The following is a 21,485-nucleotide window of genomic DNA, read 5'->3' on the forward strand; positions in this document are numbered from 1 at the left end:
TTCTTATAGAACAGACGCATTGGGCTATCTGCTGTGTCCATCGAGGGGAATGAAACTCATGATTTTGGGGTTGTAAATCCAAACATTTACTGTTGTCCCACCGGGGAGGAATTTCTATGAAATAACAACATTTTGTCATTTTAACTTGCAAACAAAACAAAACAGTACAGGTCCAATATTAGTTTATTGTATTGCTCTGGTGGTCATGTTTGTGTGACTAATATCGTACAATCCAGGATTTACTAAAACAGCTTTTTGAGCGCCGAAGTAGTGTGTTCGTTTTGCTAGTGTTGTGTGTGTATGTGAATAGCAGAAGGTGGCAATATAGCAACACTGGACACGAGATGGTTGATTTTATTGTCCTCAAAATGTGTACGAGGTATTTTTATTGTTTTATTATTATTTTTATTTTAAAATATTTCTTGCTTTACATGACTTAAGTGTACAGGGAAAGTTAAACGGTTTCCGCTATATCAAACAGGATTACGGAAATGTCCTCACTACATGCTGTTTAAGAACCTCATATTCGCTAGTTACGTGACAAAGGTCTACACTATCTCTGTTAATACACAATGAATGTCTTTAGTATGAGTCATTATCCTTCAGATAAACGATAAGTCCATGCATCACGCTGACCAATCACTTTAACTCGCCTACCATGCTAAATATGTTAGCTTCTATGATATTGTCATCAGACACAAACTTAACACATTAAACATGCTTATGTCATCATAACCTGCTGTTGCTTGAAACAGTATTGTCAAATCAGTGTTACTTTCTCTATAAGTTGAAAGTGACGAATGTGGCTTTCTAAGCGAAAAGAGTAAATGGGTGGAGTGGGTTGTAAAACAACAACAACACAGGAATCAGCAAAAAATGAATAATTACAGAATGAAGAGTTTTAGACAGATGTGCACGCAGTTGATTCAGTGGTTAGATCAGAGACTCACTGCAGTGGCTATGACATAGCGTGTTTTAATTTTCAACTGCTGAAGACAGAACAATCAACCAAAATGGCAGCAAAACTTCCACCTGAACTGGCTACTTTTAATAGAGTCTCGATATTATAGGATCACTCTTACAACAAACTCACCACTGAAATTTTAGCTGTCTTTATTAGCACCGCGTCTCGAGCCTTGGACCTTAACTTCTTCGAAAACACGACGAAAAACATGTATTCGTAGAAATTTAGTTTAAAGGAAGTCTACAACGCACATTGTAATATTCAAATATATAATGTTAATTCAATATACAAATATGTTGTCCCCTCTGTCTTCGGTAGGGCGTGGCCTAACTGTTAGCATGCTATAGTTGTCAATCCTAGTAATTTACGAATCATGTTTTATTCCTGCAAACACGCGTTCCGTTCTTTTATGCTAAACAAAGTATCCCAACAGTTTGTGTTGACTACTGTTGACTAACCTTTCCCTTATTTGTTATCAGTTCAAAATTATAAAAGATAGCTATTGTGTAGCAATGCGCGAAAAATCTTAAACAAACAAATGCTCTAACTTTTTAATTTTATGAATATATGACTTAACCCCTCCCCCGTAGTTTCACATTAAACCTGTAAAAACGCAAACACACACAGAATAGAAAATCACGCGAAAGCCTCGGGGTTTTCTACAGATACCCTTCACTAAATAAGTTTTTAAACTCATAAAGAGGTTTAAAATTATAACTTATAAAGTCCAGATGTATCTGTTGATTTATATTGCTCGTTATTACTGTATATATATAACTTGAAAGAAAAGTTTAATGGGATTTTCAAGTTAATATTGTCTTAAAAACATAAATGGAAATTTTAAATAAGAAGAAAGAGGTTAACGTATGAATTTGCTGAGAAATTATATTACCAAACCATTTGATTTTACGACTCACGTAAAATATTGTTTCTGTGAAACAGAATTAACGTAATTCGCTATATTGGTTAAACCACGTTCTTGCTAATCAATTACGTAACCGAGTGATCTTGTGTTATTGTATTTCATCAGTAGCGATACCCCCTTTACCTTTAACGCAGTATAGGTATGAATCATTTTAGGCCTTGTAAACGGTATGAAACATACTAAAGCTACGTTATCAGTCGGTGACTCAGTAGTAAGACTAAGATACCTGGGTTCGATATCGGTGATGGGCACGGCACAGATAGCCCTTGTGTAATTTTGAGCTTAAACACACATAAACGTATATTTTGTCCCTCAGTGGGCGAGCGGTAACATCGCAAACTTACAGTACTAAAACCTAAGGTTCCATTCCAGTAGTATGGCCAATGATAACCTATTGCACAGTTTTGTGATAAAACAAATAAATAATCCACATTTTGTATCTTACTTCACAATCTCTAAATACAGTAACATGTTGGATGGCCCGGCATGGCCAGGTGAGTTAAGGTGTTCGACTCGTAATCTGAGGGTCGCGGGTTCGAATCCCTGTCGCACCATACATGCTCGCCCTTTCAGCCGTGGGGCGTTATAATGTGACGGTCAATCCTACTATTCGTTGGTAAAATGAGTAGCTCAAGAGTTGGCGGTGAGCGGTGATGACTAGCCGCCTTCCCTCTAGTCTTACATTGCTAAATTAGGGACGGCTAGCGCAGATAGCCCTTGAATAGCCTTGCGCGAAATTTAAAACAAAAACAAAACAAGAAACAAATATGTGGCGTGAGTGTAAAATGGTATATTGTTTGTAACGCAGGTTCAAGGTCACTTCTAGGTATTCATTTAACAATAGACTTTGAAACAGGTTTTAAACTACATTACTAGTTTTCAGTTTAAGAACACCCAGTGAAACAGAAAGAATTAACTGGCTCATACATAAGCTAATGGAGTCACTAATCGTTTACAAATACATCTGTACTCCAAAGACCATGTCAGCTAATGTTTATACCTCAGAGAACAACGGACTTGCTTCATCTGCTCTGTGTAACAACTCGCGAGTCTTAGCACACGTGTAAAACAAGTGCGATATTCCAGTTAACAAAGACTTTTTTACATTTTTTTGAACTCCTAATGAAAGAAGTTCGTGTATAAAAAGAATCTCTGTCAATCAGGATGACGTGCCAGACTATTAATGTCCACAATTCTTGAATTTAGCTTGTATGCATAAAAGTAGGCATTTCAGTCAAAGTGCTGTTATTCTGGTGTGAACACTTTTCTTAAGCTAGCGAAGCATCTTTGTAATTAATTATACTTGTCATTATGCGTTAGTATGGGACCTATTATATTTTTAACATTTCTTATTCAGTCCCTTGGGGTTTTTTAAGAAGAGTTATAATAGCATTTCAATCTCACTATTTCTCCCATATCTATTTCCAACGACGAGGCCTTTTGCTCAATACAGAGCTCACCACGCCAGCTAGAATACAACACATACAGTAGAGGTCAGAACCTTATTTATATAAGCAATTTGTAACAACTGAGCTACTAAAGCATGATTGTAAATAAGTTACGTGTCGTAAAAACTTGGTATTAGATTTGTGGTACTGTTATTAACAAGGACTGGTGTATCAATCTAAAGAGCATTTTGATAATTCTGCTTACACATAAAATGTGCATAACAGTAGTCAAAATACTACTGTTAACAGCAACACTGCTAGTAACAACACTATAACTTCGTGTGCATGAAAGTAGTAATATTGTATGCTTATATAAAAACGTGTTTCTCAAATATACTGTTTATTAATAAAGTATGATTGTTTTAAAGCATCACTAATAGCCTTACTGAACTTTTAAACACTAAAGTATTTATTCCGTACCTTGGACTCTTTGTTTGTTTGAATTTCGCGCGAAGCTACACGAGGGCTATCTGTACCAGCCGTCCCTAATTTAGCAGTGTAAAACTAGAAGGAGAGCAGTTGCTCATCACCACCCACCGCCAACTCTTGGGCTACTCTTTTACCAACGAATAGTGGGATTGGCCATCACATTATAACGCCCCACCACTTAAAGGGCGAGTATGTGTGGTGCAACCGGGATTCGAACCTGCGACCCTCAGATGATGAATCGAACGCCTTAACCCACCTGGCCATGCCGAGCTAGGCAGGTAGTCATCACCAACCACTAATAACGCTTGAGCAACTCTTTTGCCGATGAATAGTGGATTCACCGTCACATTATAGTGTCCCCAAGTTTGATATAAGCGAAAATGTTTGGTATGACGTGGATTCGAACCCCGAGACCCCATCTGAGGCCCGGGCCCGAATAGATTTTTCATGTCTGCCATATCCATTGCTGACTATTTGTTAACTCCATATTATTAGCATTTTTACAGATAGAATATTTCTTTCATCAGGTTAAATCTTCAATCCTTCACCCGATTCGAGAGTTACACAGTTGACATCAAATACAAATCTAAAGTGTAGTGGTATATAGGTTGAAACACCAGTATAAGCTGTAAATATACAAAAAGCATGTTTTCAATCAAAGTAATGTTATTGATAACAGAAGAAAGAAATAACCAAACGAAATCTTTTGAAAAGGGAGGGTAAGTTGTAAAATATAGAATATAGGTACAAGATAACTATGCAATATATAAGCATACTTATTTCATTGTTTATTACTAAAAGAGGCGATCAATTTATATGATTTTTCAGCCAGTGATTGGTAGAGACGTACTGAGATCGAAAAAGATTAGATGCCCTCTTCTAGCCACGCAAGGTTTAGTGGAGACGAAATATATTTTGTGTCTATTTCCAGTTAGGGTTTTGTAGAGGTCTACGAATATTGTAATATAACGCATTGTTGTAACGTGTTCTGTTGTTGGATGGGTTCTTTTGAATTATCTGGCAACATTGTAAAATTAATTCCAAGCCAGTCCAAGTAACAAAATACATTTGTTTACTTCTTTTTTAACAGTTACTGACTGAGAGCTACTTTCACTTGTAGGCGTAACATTATACACAATCGCACTTAAATGTCTCCTCTCCAATCGATTGACAGCAAACGCGCTAACTAATGCACTGTTTAGCTTACTAATTGAATCACAGAATTGAATAACTCACAGACTGACACTACACTGATTACTTCGTTGATTCTGGTATTTATAATGTTACTTGTTCTTTATTTAGTATACGAAATAGAGACTGTCATGACCTGTTGATTAGGGTTACGTAACGGCCAATGTCACTAGTTGTTTATAAAGAGTAACTCAATAGTTGACAGTTGGTGATGTCGAGTATCAGTTCAAAGTTATGTACAGTTGGTGTAGATGACTGTCTAACAATTTTGCATGAATGTAACAGTAATAAAAAATACACGAATATTCTTTGTCGTAACACCACCATGACGAGCCCTCTCCAGCAAACAAACATCTAAATTAATACGTATGGCTTAAAACAATACATATTTTCAATCATAATTTTATTGAGAACTTAAGGTGTTGTAATATAACATATTCATTCAGAGTATAGGTTTGTTAGACACCTAGGAATGCTAAAACATAACATGTTCATTTCAAATCAGAATTCGGGCAAAGTCTGAGCAATACTGGGAAATACAGGTGAACTTCCAGTCACAGTTTGGTAAAGAAGTTTAGTTACTTTAAAATAATATGTCCATTTTAAACCATGGTTTTGTAGAGACTTAGAGATACTGGAAGATAATATTCTATTTCAAGCTATGATTTGAAAGTGACTTTGGATGCTTCCAGATGACATACCATACTCTTCAAAAGTATTACACAAATAGCTGACCTATAACATTCCCATATGTTGTTTTATCGTAAACACAATTTTCATTCATAATGTGTATGTAACGTCTCCTGTCTATTAACACTTTGTCAGTTGTGAGTTACCTTCTAAATAATGGATAATACAGCAACATTGTTCAGAAACAACAGATTAAACCATTACGTTCTTCCGGAAGAATAGTGTGATAAATACCTAAGCAGATGGTTTCATTTTATCTATGTATTGATTATTACACCCGTATTTTTCACCCAACCATTATTTTCTTGTTTAGTTTTAAATGGATTTTAACTCCTTAGTTTCATTTCTGAGCGACAGTTTGATAATACTTCAACGTATTCGCGTCAGGTTTGTAATTAATTCAATAATATGAGGGATGTCTTATTGTTGGTTTTTATTCCGGGCCGTCAAGTCAAGAATAGCCGTACAGGCGATAAGCTTTATTGACTGTTTGCCCTTCCTCCACTTTGTGAATGAAACTTCAGAAAGTGAAATGTTAAAAAAAAAGAACGAATAAAGACATTCTCTGTATAGTTTATACACATATTTAATTGTTTTGTTTTTTCAATTTACGACAAAAAGAATTTATCGTTGAAACGTAATAAAAACAAGTTTGCCGAGAAATGTTTGTCGTAGAAAAGAACGTTTTTAAACGATTCGTTTGACTAACAAAGTCAATAACGTATCTTGACGGCTCGTTTTCCGCTAGCTCTAAGTTCTTGCTCTGTTCGCTTGCCATTAGGAAACACCGCAAAGACGAAACTTCAAACTGATCGGGTGATAGCGGTGGTACAGTAAGTACCCTTAGGCCAGAAAGGACAGCTCGTGAAGTGGAGTTGTGTCCAAAAACTGTTGGTGGTTTTTGTTAGCGTGTCGTGCACAGCATACCTTTATCAAGTCTTGTCGCAACAAGCACCATAGGAAAACCCAAAGATAAACATCAGTCATAACTGAGTCTGAGTGGCTAGGCTTCTATCGCTTTAAACCCGCATTTTAATTAATAATAAGTATAACATACAGTGATACGTGAGTTAAGGTTATACTTCACATAATTTACATAAGTCACGTCTACAGGTACAATGTTTCAACTTGTATACATTTTTTTGTGATCTACGTGGATACGTTTAACGATGAGAAATGTGTTGGAATCTCTGAAAAATAGATTAGAATTTAAGATAGAGTACGCATATCAATAAAGCTTGCACGTTTTACTGTTACTTTTCCTAATACTACCTAAATAATACTTTGAATGGTAGCCAGTGCATCATTCGAACATAATATTAATTTTAATTACGCGTGTGTAATACATACAAACGAAACCAACATTTATGAGTTGACAGTAAATTGAAAATGTCTGTAAAGAATAATTAGAACTTTTATTTTATTCCAATCCTTTCTCAGGTGATTTTATTCCAATCCTTTCTCAGGTGATTTCATTCCAATCCTTTCTCAGGTGATTTCACACTATCGATCTGGCCCCTCATGGGCTCAGCACAAATCTGCAGGCTTACGACGTTACAATTCGGTTTCGATACACTCGGTGGGTTATACACAGAGCCCCATTAACCTTCGCGCTTAATAAGAACCAAAACAAAACCATAGCGGTCGAAAAACGAATTCGTTACGAGGGAATAATGAGTCTTAAACTATGTGTAGTGAGTTCGGGATAATTGGATAGGATACTGCTGAATTTAAAATATAATGAAGAAAGGAATTATTGAATTTCCCTCTTCGCTATGAATCGTATCAGGTGTATATTAAACTAAACAAGAAGTCTCTAGGCCCGGCATGGCTAAGTGGTTAAGACGCTCGACTCGTAATCTGAGGGTCGCACCAAACATGTTCTCCATTTCAGCCATGGAAGCGTTATAACGTGACGGTCAATTTCACTATTCGTTGATTTAAAAAAAAAGAGTAGCCCAAGAGTTGTCAGTGAGTGGTGATGACTAGCTGCCTTCCCTCTAGCCTTACACTGCAAAATTAAGGACGCATAGCGCAGATAGCCCTTGTGTAGCTTTGCGCGAAATTAAAAAACAAACAAACTTTCTCGTCTCATTGAATGTGTAAAAGAATAAATAAAATAATTCATCGAGTGTGAAGTCTAGACAGTTCAGTTAAGCTGCCCAAAGAACTAACTGTTGTCACATTCTAACCTTCATCTACTTTAAGGTGCAATATATTTTCAGCCATCTTTTTTCATCGCCTTCTTAAAGGTACTGATAATAAATATCCACAACGCCATGTTTTACTTTCTTTCATTTCAGAACAAGAAATGTAATATTTCAAAGTTTTCTTGTTGTTGCTTTCATATTCAGTTTCTTAATCAACCAAATTTTTTAATGAGTCAGTTTAATGAAACGTACTTGTAACGAAATATAATCAAATATTTTTACATGAAGAAAATTCTCGTGTGTCTGCTGATAGATTTTGTCTACATTACTCAATTCTGATTTTGAGGTAGTGATCAGAGGGAAGTCATCCAGTCAGTCAGTACCCTTACATCCACCATGTCACTTTTATAACGCACCCACAAAATTAAGCACTGGGAATATTTTATATATGGCATGGGTTCGAACCCAGCTTGCCAGATTTGATATTTCGAGGTGTACCACAGAGCCACTCCATATTACAAATGTTAAGTTTTTCTACGTGGACAAACGCGCTTACACCAGTTGACTGGACAGCATTTTTTATTTGTTTTTTTTTATGTTAATGAGCAAGTTGACAAAGACTGGAAATCGCCTTGAGGTGAAGGTGTAGACCCGCGAATGTTAAGTTCCCGAGTTCGAGACGCCATGCCACTGAGCATGCTCCACATTTTCAGCTCTGGGATCGTCTTATAAAAGTGACAGCTAATTTTGTCATTCAGGTCAGAGGACAGCGGATACTGCTGGCTGATTGATTGCATTCCCTTTGATCAGTAATGTTAACACACCTGTGGCCATACTTGATTCCTATTGACACCTGACCTGGCCATTTCATCAAGCAGACGTAAAGAGCTTTTCAGATTAAAAATTTCAATTTCATATTAACAATATTTTAAAAAGTTTCCTGAACAAAGCAAAAGCATCAAAGCTGTTACATAAAACAGTTTCTTCTACATAACAAAGCCATGTCCAGTTATGAGAAACGAAGTGAAACAGTATTTAATCTCGAAGTTTTAATATTAAAAGTTCCAACCTAAGTACATCGTAATAGCGTTAATTCCCAATAATACCGAACGTCTTCGCCCCAAAATAATAATAATAAACAAAATCTGCCGCACGTATCGATCTGATATTTTTTACGCAACTAACAAAACAGTTCACCAACAATAATACAAAAACAGTCAACTTTTATCTATCTTACAGAGCAACGTGACTAGTTTCATCAGATAAATATATGAAGGGCTTCGTAAAAATTTCAACATGGTCAAAGGTATGTGTTTTTCTCCATGTTGAAATGATGGAACTTTGAGGCCCACGCTTTGCTGTCACAGATATATCCATCAGACCTTAATGAGATAACAGAAAAAGGTGTGGAACTGTACCGAAGTAGAAATCAGCCTCAGTGACAGTGAAGTTCGTGACAAGCACCAGAGATGGAACCTTGAAGCGTCACTCGCCTCAAGCACTTCCAAGAAACTATTTTAAAAAAGGCTCATTTTGTTTTCTTTCAATAAGATGTGATAAAAATCAATGGTTATTAGAGTTTATTGAACTCTTAGAAGAAGAGTTTCATTAAAATTTTAAAACTATTCAGTCTAACTTTCCCTGGACTTTAATGGACTTCCTGGTGTGTAAGTCTCATATAATTTAATTTCACTAGACTTTAATGGACATATTCGTGTGTAACAGTTTCAGATAACTTAATTTCACTGGTCTTTAATGGACTTCGTTCGTAACAGTCTCCTATAATTCAATTTCACTGGACTATAATGACTTCTTCGAACGTAACCGTCTCAGACTTTATTTAAGTATAATGAAACTGAATAATTAAGCTTCCACTTCTACGCTTTATTTCAAAGACTTTACAATCGTAAAAACGATGTTTACACTGTTTTTATGACTGAAATGTTTACTTGGGAAATTTATCAAATTAAAGTCAATAGCCTTTGATCAATGTCCAGAACTAGGAAATAATACTATAGTTCATTTTATGTACCGATAAGTAGATGTAAAGAGCTTTTCAGATTGGAAATTTCAACTCCATATTAACAGTGTTTAAAACAAATTTCCTGAACAAAGCAAAAGCATCAAAACTGTTATACAAAACAGTTTCTTCTACATAACAAACCCATATCCAGTTGTGAGAAACCATGTGGAACACTATTTAATCTCGACGTTTTAATATTAAAAGTTCCAGCCTAAGTATATCGTAATAGCGTTAATTCCCAATACCACCGAACGTCTTCGCCTCCAAAGGCAAGAAGAAACAACAACAAAAGAACATTAATTCAGTATCATAATCTTGCCCCTGTAGGTTGTATTGTGCTCCATCTGGAGAGTGGGGGAGGGGAGTAAGGTGCTATTTTGACCTTTTACTCCCAGTGATTCTCTCTATTATTCGTATTTTCCTCCATAATCTCAGTAATACCTCATGAGGATCTTGCAGCTCAGAAGAGGTAGGTTAGTCCCGTTGCTGAAAACCAAAACCAAAAAAGTGCACCGCACTTTCTGACTGTAGGTGCACTACGAATAAAGATCAAACCCTACTATTTGGTCAGCTTGGAGTAACCTTTGAATTTACGGTGGGTGTTGTTTTCTAGTTATCTTTTCTCTAAACTATGAGAGACAGCTACACGCAGATAACCTCTGTGTAGCTTTATGCAAAAATTCTAGAAAGAAACTCAAGTATCCAAATCTATATTGTTTTAGGTTTTTATAGAAACCATTTTTATTTTATCTTGCACTTTTATTCTCTCTGTTCATATCCTTAACGAATAGAATAAAAACCAAAAGAAATATGTAACCAGTGGTTGGAAACATTTTAAAAATAACAAAATAATACCCGATTTCAATGAAAATGATTCACTTATGTCAAAGTACATATAACATTTTGTGAAAACTCTGCACGTGATGGCAAACAAGTTTTTTTTTATTTATAAAGGAATTACCATAAAACACGTAAACATTTCAAGAGAATGAAACAATCACAGGTCTGTATTATCATCCACAATATCAGATGGCGTCGCAACAGTATAAATCATATAATAGATGATTTTGTTTGTTTGTTTTTGAATTTCGCACAAAGCTACTCGAGGGCTATCTGTGCTAGCTGTCCCTAATTTAGCAGTGTAAGACTAGAGGGAAGGCAGCTAGTCATCACCACCCACCGCCAACTCTTGGGCTACTCTTTTACCAACGAATAGTGGGATTGACCGTAACATTATAACGCCCCCACGGCTGGGAGGGCGAGCATGTTTGGCGCGACAGGAATGCGAACCCGCGACCCTCAGATTACGAGTCGCACTCCTTAACACGCTTGGCCATGCCAGGCCCTCATACAATAGAACAGTCAATTCAATTATGCCCAGTAGTAGTAGTAGTTATGCCTCTCACGGCTGAAGTACCCCATGAAAGGCATATAGAAGTCAAAGTTTCAGCTATTTCAAAGACCCTCTTACATAAAAACAAATTACTGAAGAGGAGGAAACTTGAAACTGGCTCTGTTAGTTACAATAGTGGTCGAAGTAGAAAAACGAATTTTTTAAAAAATTATGATAAGCATCTTAGGGTATATTCTTTATAAGGTGGTTAAGGAGTCTTTTAGAGCAAAGCCACAAGAGAATGTCTGTTGTGTCCACCTCAGGGTATCGCACCCCGAGACCGGGGTTCTGTAAGACAGTAAACTTACAGCTGACCCATGAAAGGTGTGTGTGTATGTTTTCCTTATAGCAAAGACACATCGGGCTATCCGCTGAGTCCACCAAGGGGAATCGAGCCCCTGAGTTCAGCGTTGTAACTTACCGCTGTTCCAGCGGGAGACCCTATGGAGGGACATAACGATTAAGCATAGGTTTTTCCAACTACTGCCCAGAAGTTACCAAACCAAAGGACTGAAATGGTTTTCAAATTCTCTTCCATGTTTGGTCGAACGTTATCATAGCCAATATATGACATCCAGAGTGAAACTTAGTGAAGGATCAGGACATTTTTTGAACCAGCAATTCTCAGTAAACGGTGTCGGTAATCTACACACACACACACACACACACACAAAAGATGGCACCCACAACTAACGATGCCATTGGGCTAGGATTAATCTTCCAACGAAAAAGTGATCCCAGTGAAATTATATTTGACAGTAACAAAAGAAAAAAGCAATAGAACACCCACAACCATGGGTTGGTCTATACAAAAAGTTTTGATATGAATATCCTTGAAACTGGTATTGGCTTATTTAACAACTGAGAAGGTCAAAAGGCGACCAAACAAATTGCCCGGATTGAGAAGAGTGCTAAAGTCCAGCATGAAAACGTAGTGTGAAAATCTTTTTCACTTACTCTACGTCCATAGTGTCTGTGATAATGCTTCGCAACCGTAGTACATATTTTCCCAATCGAGTAGCCATTACTAGTTGTTTGTCTCGTATATGTACATCACTAGTATGTTTCCATAATTATTTGCCTTGTTTGATATTTATGAAGTTTAGCGATAACTTCTATCCTTGTTTATGAACCACTTTCGTAACGTATTTTATGACGTCAGAATAGTTATATATACAATGTTTTCTTATTTAGATCGTGTACCGATTTCTTGTAATACAAGTAGTTAACCCCAATATCGGTGCTGTGTTTCATTTACTCTAAGAATATCCATAGGAATACGTGAGTATATTTGATGATTCTTATTTTAATGCAATACACTATATTTTATATGATACATGGAATTGAAACTAGATGCACTCAGAGTTTAAGATGTGGTTAGATACACTTAAGTTTTACATGTTTAAAATCACGTTATTGTATTTCTATGATACAAATAATTTTGATTGAATACTAAACCTGTGAGGGCAGAAAAGTAGCAGCTTGAAATATCAGTATATTTACACATAACAAAAGGCCTGAAGAAAAACGGATGAGAAATCTCTGTGTAAATACACCTTCAGCAAATAGTTCGGAAAAATAAAAACAAAAACTACGTGAGTTAAGAATTTTTCGACCATGTTACGTTTGTTCTTCAACTAACTAGATAAGTTAGCACAACTCAAATATCACATTTCAATTTATTGGTTACCAAGAACAGAACTCCTCCCAGTGGCTCAGCGATATGTCTGTGAACTTACAACGCTAGAAACTGGGTTTCGATACTCTCTTTGTGTGGCTTTGTGCTTAACATTAAACTTTCCACTTCTTCTTTAAAGAATATAATTTGATAATGATTCAAGTCTGTTTTCCTTTTGTTTTGTCCCCCCCCCCAAGTAAAACTAGGTTTGTCAGAGTCTGAGTTTCTGGCTAAAGCAACATAGTTTCTAAACAAAGTTATAAGTTCAAATATCATTTGGTAGCAGTAGTTACTTCTACGAAAAATATGCTGAAAGTTGTTTTGAAGATTTTGTCTTATAAAGACAATATATCACCTTTAGACAATATATCACCTTTAGACAATATATCACCTTTAGTCAATATATCACCTTTAGACAATATATCACCTTTAGACAATATATCACCTTTAGTCAATATATCACCTTTAGACAATATATCACCTTTAGTCAATATATCACCTTTAGACAAGATATCACCTTTAGACAATATATCACCTTTAGTCAATATATCACCTTTAGACAATATATCACCTTTAGTCAATATATCACCTTTAGACAATATATCACCTTTAGTCAGTTTACTCTTCAATACACTTTAATTACTCTTAATAAATGGTCATACTAGATGTTATATAATACGGTATTTGCTACATATTGAAAGCATCAGTTCTTTTATATTTGTAGAGTCATACTAAAAATTCTAAACAGCCTTTTATTTAGATTTACTTGAGGTGAAACCTCAGTGTTTTCTTGTCATATTGTATACAACGTGCAAACAGTTGTTTATTCTGGTTTTTAAACAAGGTATTATTTAAAAACATCTTCTTTACTTATTTTATACAAGGCTAGCAGATGTCTGTTGAAAAAAGAGGGAGTCCTCAGTAGCAGCGGCACTAGAAATTATTTTAGGCGGGATTCGAGAAAATTAATCTAGAGACCTTAGGCGTGGTCACATACTTCAATCGAAGGGATTTGACCTCCTGAGTCCAAAACTGCAATTAGATCTTAAATCAATCAAGAGGTGACGAAGCTATTAGCTAAAATTTGTTTTAAAAAAAAAAAAAAAACAGTGTAGACCATTTTTGTGAGTCACTATGCCGCAGCTAAACGAAAAGAATAGCCAGTTTATGAGTCGCTATGCCACGACTAGCAATCCAACGGTAGCTTTCCTAAAAGTAGTAGTGAATGAATGTAAAATGTGCAGTTAATCCAATTCCTTGAATCAGAAGATATTTAGAATAGGATTGCTTACTAGGTCGTTTACAGCTGTGTTTTGTCACACCATGTGTTATTTCAATAACAACGTACTATTAACAAAACTGTTTCCGTTTTGACGTACGAAGTGCATCCACCACAAATGAGCGCTAAGGCTCGTTAACTAGCTGCAGGGATATTTTTTCCCACTAGATGCTTTCGTTCCTTACAATTTAACAGAGCGAAAGAAAAGACTGCTACCGAAATGGGTTATTTCAACAAGAAGCGTCAAAGGAGGTATATTCAATTCAATTCAAATCCATTTATCCGACAAGGAACAACAAAAATTATCCATGTTTATAATATTAACATACAAAATAGAAAATACACACCTAAAAAAAACAACATCAAACACTTTCACCTATTCACATTGTTGATTTTTCGTGCTCCTATCTTCAAAATATTTATTTCAATCATCCAAAGAAGGAAACTTCATTTTCTCATGATATTCCCTCACAAACAGAACATCTTTGTGTTGTTTTTTTTCTCAAATTGACTGCTCAGCAATACTAGGAATAACGGATTGATTTTGATATCGATACAAACGTTCAGTAAAAGCAATAACAATAATATTTTTTTCTGTAATGTACTCTTAAAAAGAAACATTTTCATAACCATATACGATTAACCTTTGAGAAAATACACAGAGCGACATACTGACAGACAGTGGGCTATTATATATAGATGTCAATATATATTTGTTTGTTTTACTTCTTATACCATTTTATTCAACATATAATATTCGATAAAACATATTTCATTACGCTTCTTCCCAACTTTAATTATACTCTAGCTTTTCTCTAGATACACGCACGCAATGATTCTTACTGTTACTAAACGTTTCCTGCTAGGACAACGGTAAGTCTTCGGATTTACGATGCTAAAATCAGGGATTTGATTCTCCTCGGTGTACACAGCAGAGGTCCTGCATGACCAAGTGGTTAAGATACTCGACTCGTAATCTGAGGGTCGCGGGTTCGAATCCCCGTCGCACCAAACATGCTCGCCCCTTTCAGGCGTGGGGGCATTATAATGTGACGGTCAATCCCACTATTCGTTGATTAAAGAGTAGCCCAGCAGTTGTCAGTGGGTGGTGATGACTAGCTGCTTTTCCTCTAGTCTTACACTGCTAAATTAGGGACGGCTAGTGCAGATAGCCCTCGAGTAGCTTTGTACGAAATCCCAAACAAACAAACAACCAATGAAACGTAGCAGATTACCCAATGTGGCTTTGCTATGAGAAAAGCACATACATTCTTATTGGCAGTTTCATTGAATAAAATCATTTTTATTTTACACAAATATTTAATAATAATTAAATCTGCAAGTTACAACTGAAAATAAAGGAATTAAAAATTAGAATTGCAGTATTAATATTAAAAACAAACAAAAATGATACCGGTAAGAAAATATGTTTGCTTTTGTTTGTTTTTTGAATTTCGTGCAAAGTTACACGAAGGCTATCTGCGCTAGCCGTCCCCAATTTAGCATTGTAAGCCTAGAGTAAAGGCAGCTAGTCATCACCACCCATCGCCAACTCTTGGGCTACTAATTTACCAACGAATAGTGGGATTGACCGTCACATTAAAACGCCCCCACAGATGAAAAGAATGTCCCAAGAGTTTGTGTGGGTACTGTTGAAAAGCCAACTTCCTTTTAGTTTATTTATTCAAAATAGCGTTCGTGTACTTTTACACAAAATCCTGAGACATGCATTTCGCGGAGAATTCTGTCCAATGAACGAGTTCTTCAGATCTCCGCAAGAAGCTCTTGTCTAGTGATCCAACAGTTTCAGAACACGTGTGTTTTCATTGTACTACAAGTTTCATCAGTAATTACATCACAAACTGGCTGAATATCTGAGCACTATTTTGTGCCATAAACACGATTACGATCTGACTGTACGTGATTTTTATTTTAACTTGTACTATATTCGAAGGGAGGGATTTCGTAAAACTTACATAAAAAAAGCCTTATCAGCGCATACCGCACCGAGTGTTTCTACTGGAGTTTTTTTAAAGTTGCTATTTATTCGTTAGTTTATTTAGAGGTGGTTGCATAAAGCTGTTTGTAAACACTAGATATGTTTTAAAACAGAACTCCTGAGGATAACGAGAAATATATTTTGGGAATTCAAATGAATATTTGAAGTTAATGCTGAGTTATAAGCCACGGAAGGATAAATGGTAGAAACTGTTGTTGTTTCGAATTAAGTACAAAGCTACACAATGGGCTATCTGTGCTCTGCCCACAACGGGTATCGAAACCCATATTTTAGCGATGGAAGTCCGTAAGCATACCGCTCAGCCACTGGGGGGGGGCAGGTAAAAACTAAACACGATCACGATCTCGTAATATTGGTTCATCTAGCATAAGTGCTTAGTTTTTACATTTTGAAGCTGCATGTTATGCTTAGAGTTGTAAGTTCCTGTTAACTCTGATTTTTTGGCTGCACATAATAATAATGACGGCAATTTCAACATATAGAAGCGCTGGTTCATTCACAGTTTGGGAGGAAACAAAACTCCAACAAAAGACGTTACACAGTTTCTGATTCGGAAAAGACACAAACCGTTAGAATTTGTAACATTTCAAACAACGTCAGTAAAATCTCCCGAGTAAATGATTCTCATCCGTTGGAAATATTTTGTATGCAAGTGAAATGGCAGAGGTTAACATTTGTGCTCGGGCCGTCTTCCCCTTGTTCGATACTTTCATACCTCCATTAAGTAAATATTAACGACAAGGTGTGGCACAAGGACCGTCTTGCATTTGGTCATGGAGGTCTCCCAAATTACCAAGAAGACCCGCTGACCTTGGATCCACGACAAGAGGGCCAATGACTTGCTATGCCTGAGATGTCATTCATTCCCTTATCTTGCAACGAGGCCATCTCACGCTATTATGCTAATTAAGGTTCTCAAAGCGATCTTTTCAGACCTCAGAGGGATACGCAATAATCTCGTGTTGTTGTTTTTTATTCTGCTGATAAAGTTCTACAGAATTTAATAGACTTCATATAAATATGTCACCTGCTCTATCTAGTTCTCGTAATTGTAAAGTATCTTTTGTTGATGCCATCTAAAAGTAATAGGTAGTTTTTCTTTTCCTATTTATAATAATGTTTATATTTAAATAAGATATAATTATCAAATATTATATAATTTATAAAAGACTAAAATTATGTATTTTAGGATACATCTAATGTTTGTTCGAAGGATAATACATATTTTAAGGAATTTTTCGAAAAACGTTTCTCAGCAAAAATTGTAATGAGACGGATAAAAATGGCATGCGATCTATTAAAGGAATGTTCGAATAGTTTGTTTTTATTTAAACGGGTATTTAAACAAAAACCCATTATTTCTTAATTATATAATATTCTACTTTATATTCTTGTTACTTAAGCTTCACGACAGTAGCGTTTATGTCTTAGAATGTAGTTTTAAATCAAAAACCCACATAAAGTTGAACATGCTAAATGTTCTGTAATACGAGAAAGATCGTTAATTACCTTTTAAATTACGTTAAATTAAAACATCAAATAGAATAGAACGACAAAAAGAAGTTGAATCACGTGAAACAACTGGTATTAAATAACTCTCTCTACATACGTTTTTATCTATCATCAACTACGAAAAAACATCTGAAACGTTGGCATGTAGATACGCTTGGATGTGCACAATAACAATATTTTACAGGATTAATCTTCAATGACCAATAACTCAAGTGACTTGAGACGAAACCATAAAACGGAATACAAAATAATAGGTTATCCTCCTTACTTCTGTAACCCTCGTTTTCTGTGTGAGAACAGAAAGCACGTGTAGCTTCCGTGTGCTGATCGAATTTTAAACGAGTTTTTTTTTTTCTTTTTCTCGACTAAGCGTATACTTTATAAATTCTTTCGGTTGTTTTATTTGTTGAATTTCAGTAAAGCTACTCGAAGGCTGTCTGCATTAATCATTCCTAATTTTGAAGTTATAGGCTAGAGGGAAAGTAGTTGGTCAACGCAATCCACCGCTAGCTTTTGGGCAACTCTTCATGAACAAATAGTAATATTGGCCATTATAATATAATGTTCCAAAATTAAAAGAGATAATATATTCGAGGGCGGGATCCAAAGTCTTAACCCGCAGAATACAAGTTGCATTTCCTAACCATCAGGCCAAGATACCATTTGTTCGATTGACTCCTTGGTTTCAGAGAAAAACAGTGAGAAGACGTAGAAAAATTCCAGACGCAAACTAGGTCTAACTTAAACCATTACTCACAACGCATTATTTGGAGTTTTTAATCAGTTCGATTTATAACAAGAACGCTAAAAGCATATTGTGTTATACGCAATGAAATTATTTAAATTTGGAATTATAGAAACTCTCAGGAAAAATATTTCGTGTTTTTTTATGTTCATTTCAAATGAACGTTAATTGATCATATTTTAAGTCGTATAAACCTTAATTCTTTTATAGAGACTGCAATGCCTTTCTATTGCTGTATTGTATATAATGTTTCAATGACTCTTCTCATTTATAGAAACGCATAATTAAACAATCACCTGTGACCCATTAGCTCTAAAACAGGCCCGGCATGGTCAAGTGTGTTAAGGCGTTCGACTCGTAATCCGAGGGTCGCGGGTTCGAATTCCGGTCGCTCCAAACATGCTCGTCCTTTCAGCCGTAGGGGCGTTATAATGTTCGGTCAATCCCACTATTCGTTGGTAAAAGAGTAGCCCAAGAGTTGGCGGTAGGTTGTGATGACTAGCTGCCTTTCCTCTAGTCTTACACTACTAAATTTGGGACGGTTAGCGCAGATAGCCCTAGAGTAGCTTTGAGCAAAATTCCAAAAAAACAAAAAGAAGCTCTAAAATTGCCGTAAATCATTGCTTCTATAATCATTAAATCCTCACACCCTTATCCTAGCGACTCTTTTTTTTCTTTTCTAGAACATCAAGGTCTGACAGAGGATTTTGGACAGGAGGAACTCAAATCGTGGACCTGAATATAAGGTGAACGATAAAGAGGCCTAGTTGTAACGATACATTCAGCTTTTTTTATAATACGTTCGTTAATAAATTAAGTATATCTTTATTACTTTAAAAATAATAATATCAGTAAAGGATAAACTGTTCACATTTTTATTAATCGTGTAGAATAACTATTGCTTTTCTTATTCACAAATTAAGTAACGAAACCTCTCTATATATTTGTCCTTTGTTTTCGTTCTTAAAAGGTGGAGTTGCAGCCTCTAAAAACAATCCCATTTCCACTATTGAACACCGAAATAAGCCACCGCCTACAAAAGCAATGAACTAAGCCATTATCATTCAAGAAGGGTCTGAATTAAGTCATCATCACCATTAACAGCTACTTCAATCACAATAGACTCACTGAGTCAAGTCACTTTGTTCTTAAAACTCCAAACAAAGGCGACCTCTCCGAAGTTATTATGTATTTACACACTCCAGAAGTTCGCTGCAATGTCATTATTCCCCTCCTCTCCTCAACACATTAATCTGGCCAATCAAAAGAAGGTGGGGGGGGGTATAAAATCAGCATCAAATTATACTAAACTACTCAGAAGAATACCATTGTTGATCGTATTATATAGATAACAAAAGATAAACAAGAGATGCTCCAACTAGGATTTATATGCTGTTACACAATTTAAACAAACAATAGAGAAACTGGTTGTTCAGTTTTACAGAATGAAAACATTTTCACTTTACGTTTGTTTTAGAACGTACTTGTTTTTTCTTCTTTCCTTTTAAACAAGTAAGACTGAAACGCATTTCTTCAACTTCCAATCGATATTAAAATGCCTTTGAAAATCATGCCAAATATAAGCAATGAATATTATAGGTACCTGTTTGAAATAAGCTAAAAGTATTCAGTTGTCTTAATCCTAACTCATAAAGCTTATTTTATCAGAAAAAAAAAGTTTATAATATACACACGTGTACATATTTACATATATATAAATTACAAGATTGCTATGAGGAAATTAAACTTTGTTATTAAAAAGTTTTTAGTCATAATCAACTATGCACTGTTTTCAAACATAGCTTACGTTTATAAAACTAGAACATTCAAAGTGAGCTCAAAACTATGTTTTTGTGTAGCTTTCTACTTTCTTCGGAAGGGGTGTTATTGAATAATTGTTCAAGTTCTTTTGATTCGTACTCCATACATACAAAAGGCTATGGGAACATAGCGTTAAAACAAAATTACCTGATTAAAAAGTAACATTTTAAGGAGGCAAGGGTAGAGCTTAAGAGCAGTTTTTTTTTTTTCGATTCGTTCTTAAGGCTTATTAAAGTTCGAAACTGGAAAATAATGAAAATCATATCGGAGTTTTGAATGTAAAAGCTATTTTCGTAGTGAATGACTCTTTTAATCATTTCAATATTCATTTAACAAGAACCCTAATTTTTTTGTATCATAGAAAATATGTAGTCTATGACGTATAAACCAGGGGTTTCCAAACTTTCTCAGAAGCTCCAACCCCCCGAACATCCTGAGTACCTTAACAATATGGTTCATTTTCACTAGTATCTTAACACTATCGTATATTTTGTGTATTTATTATGGTCCTTTGACACTTCTCACTTGCTCACAGTCTGAGAAACGCTGGTATAGAAGATTACAAATGATAAACATAAAAAATTTAACCATTTAACGTAACGTTTTTTTCTGCGTATTTATCATCGAAAAACTCAGAATTCTCAAAATTAAATGAATATTGTATCATAAATAATGTATTAAATCTCTTGAGTTTTATTTTTCTAGTGCTCAGTACTTTAATTATTTGTATCGTATATATTTTTACAATGTGTGTACTTGCAGATCAACATCCGAAACACCAACGATATGGTCAAAAAACAACGTTTAGCTATTGTCAGGTTTCGACTCCCAAAAAGAAATATTCACCATACACACATCTCTTAAAATTTCTGTCAAAGCTAGAGTACAGAAACGGGAACTGGTATAATAATGACTAAAAATACGTTTATGTAGTTAGCCTTTATTTACCAGATATTGTTTTGTTTCTTTTTTAAATTTTTTTGAAGGGCTATCTGTGCTAGTCGACACTAATTTAGCAGTGTAAGCCTAGAGGGAAGGCAGCTAGTCATTAGCACCCACCGCCAACTCTTAGACTACTCTTTTACCAATTAACAGTGGGATTGCCCGAAACGTTATAACGCCCCCACAGATGAAAGAGCGAACATGTTTGATGCGACGGGAATTTGAACCTGCGACCCTCGGATTACGAGTCGAACGCCTTAACTCACCTGGCCATG

General features: G+C 35.5%; 1 long non-coding RNA gene across 1 annotated transcript; it reads left to right on the forward strand.

Annotated features, from left to right (window-relative positions):
- The first annotated feature begins 262 nt into the window (after positions 1 to 262).
- On the forward strand, positions 263 to 20,897 carry LOC143248299 (uncharacterized). Its single transcript, XR_013026885.1, has 3 exons — positions 263 to 379; positions 19,131 to 19,193; positions 19,418 to 20,897. It is a non-coding gene; the product is annotated as an uncharacterized LOC143248299 (long non-coding RNA).
- The last annotated feature ends 588 nt before the right edge of the window (positions 20,898 to 21,485 follow it).

Source organism: Tachypleus tridentatus, chromosome 4, assembly GCF_004210375.1.
Source record: "Tachypleus tridentatus isolate NWPU-2018 chromosome 4, ASM421037v1, whole genome shotgun sequence".
Taxonomy (NCBI): Eukaryota; Metazoa; Arthropoda; class Merostomata; order Xiphosura; family Limulidae; genus Tachypleus; species Tachypleus tridentatus.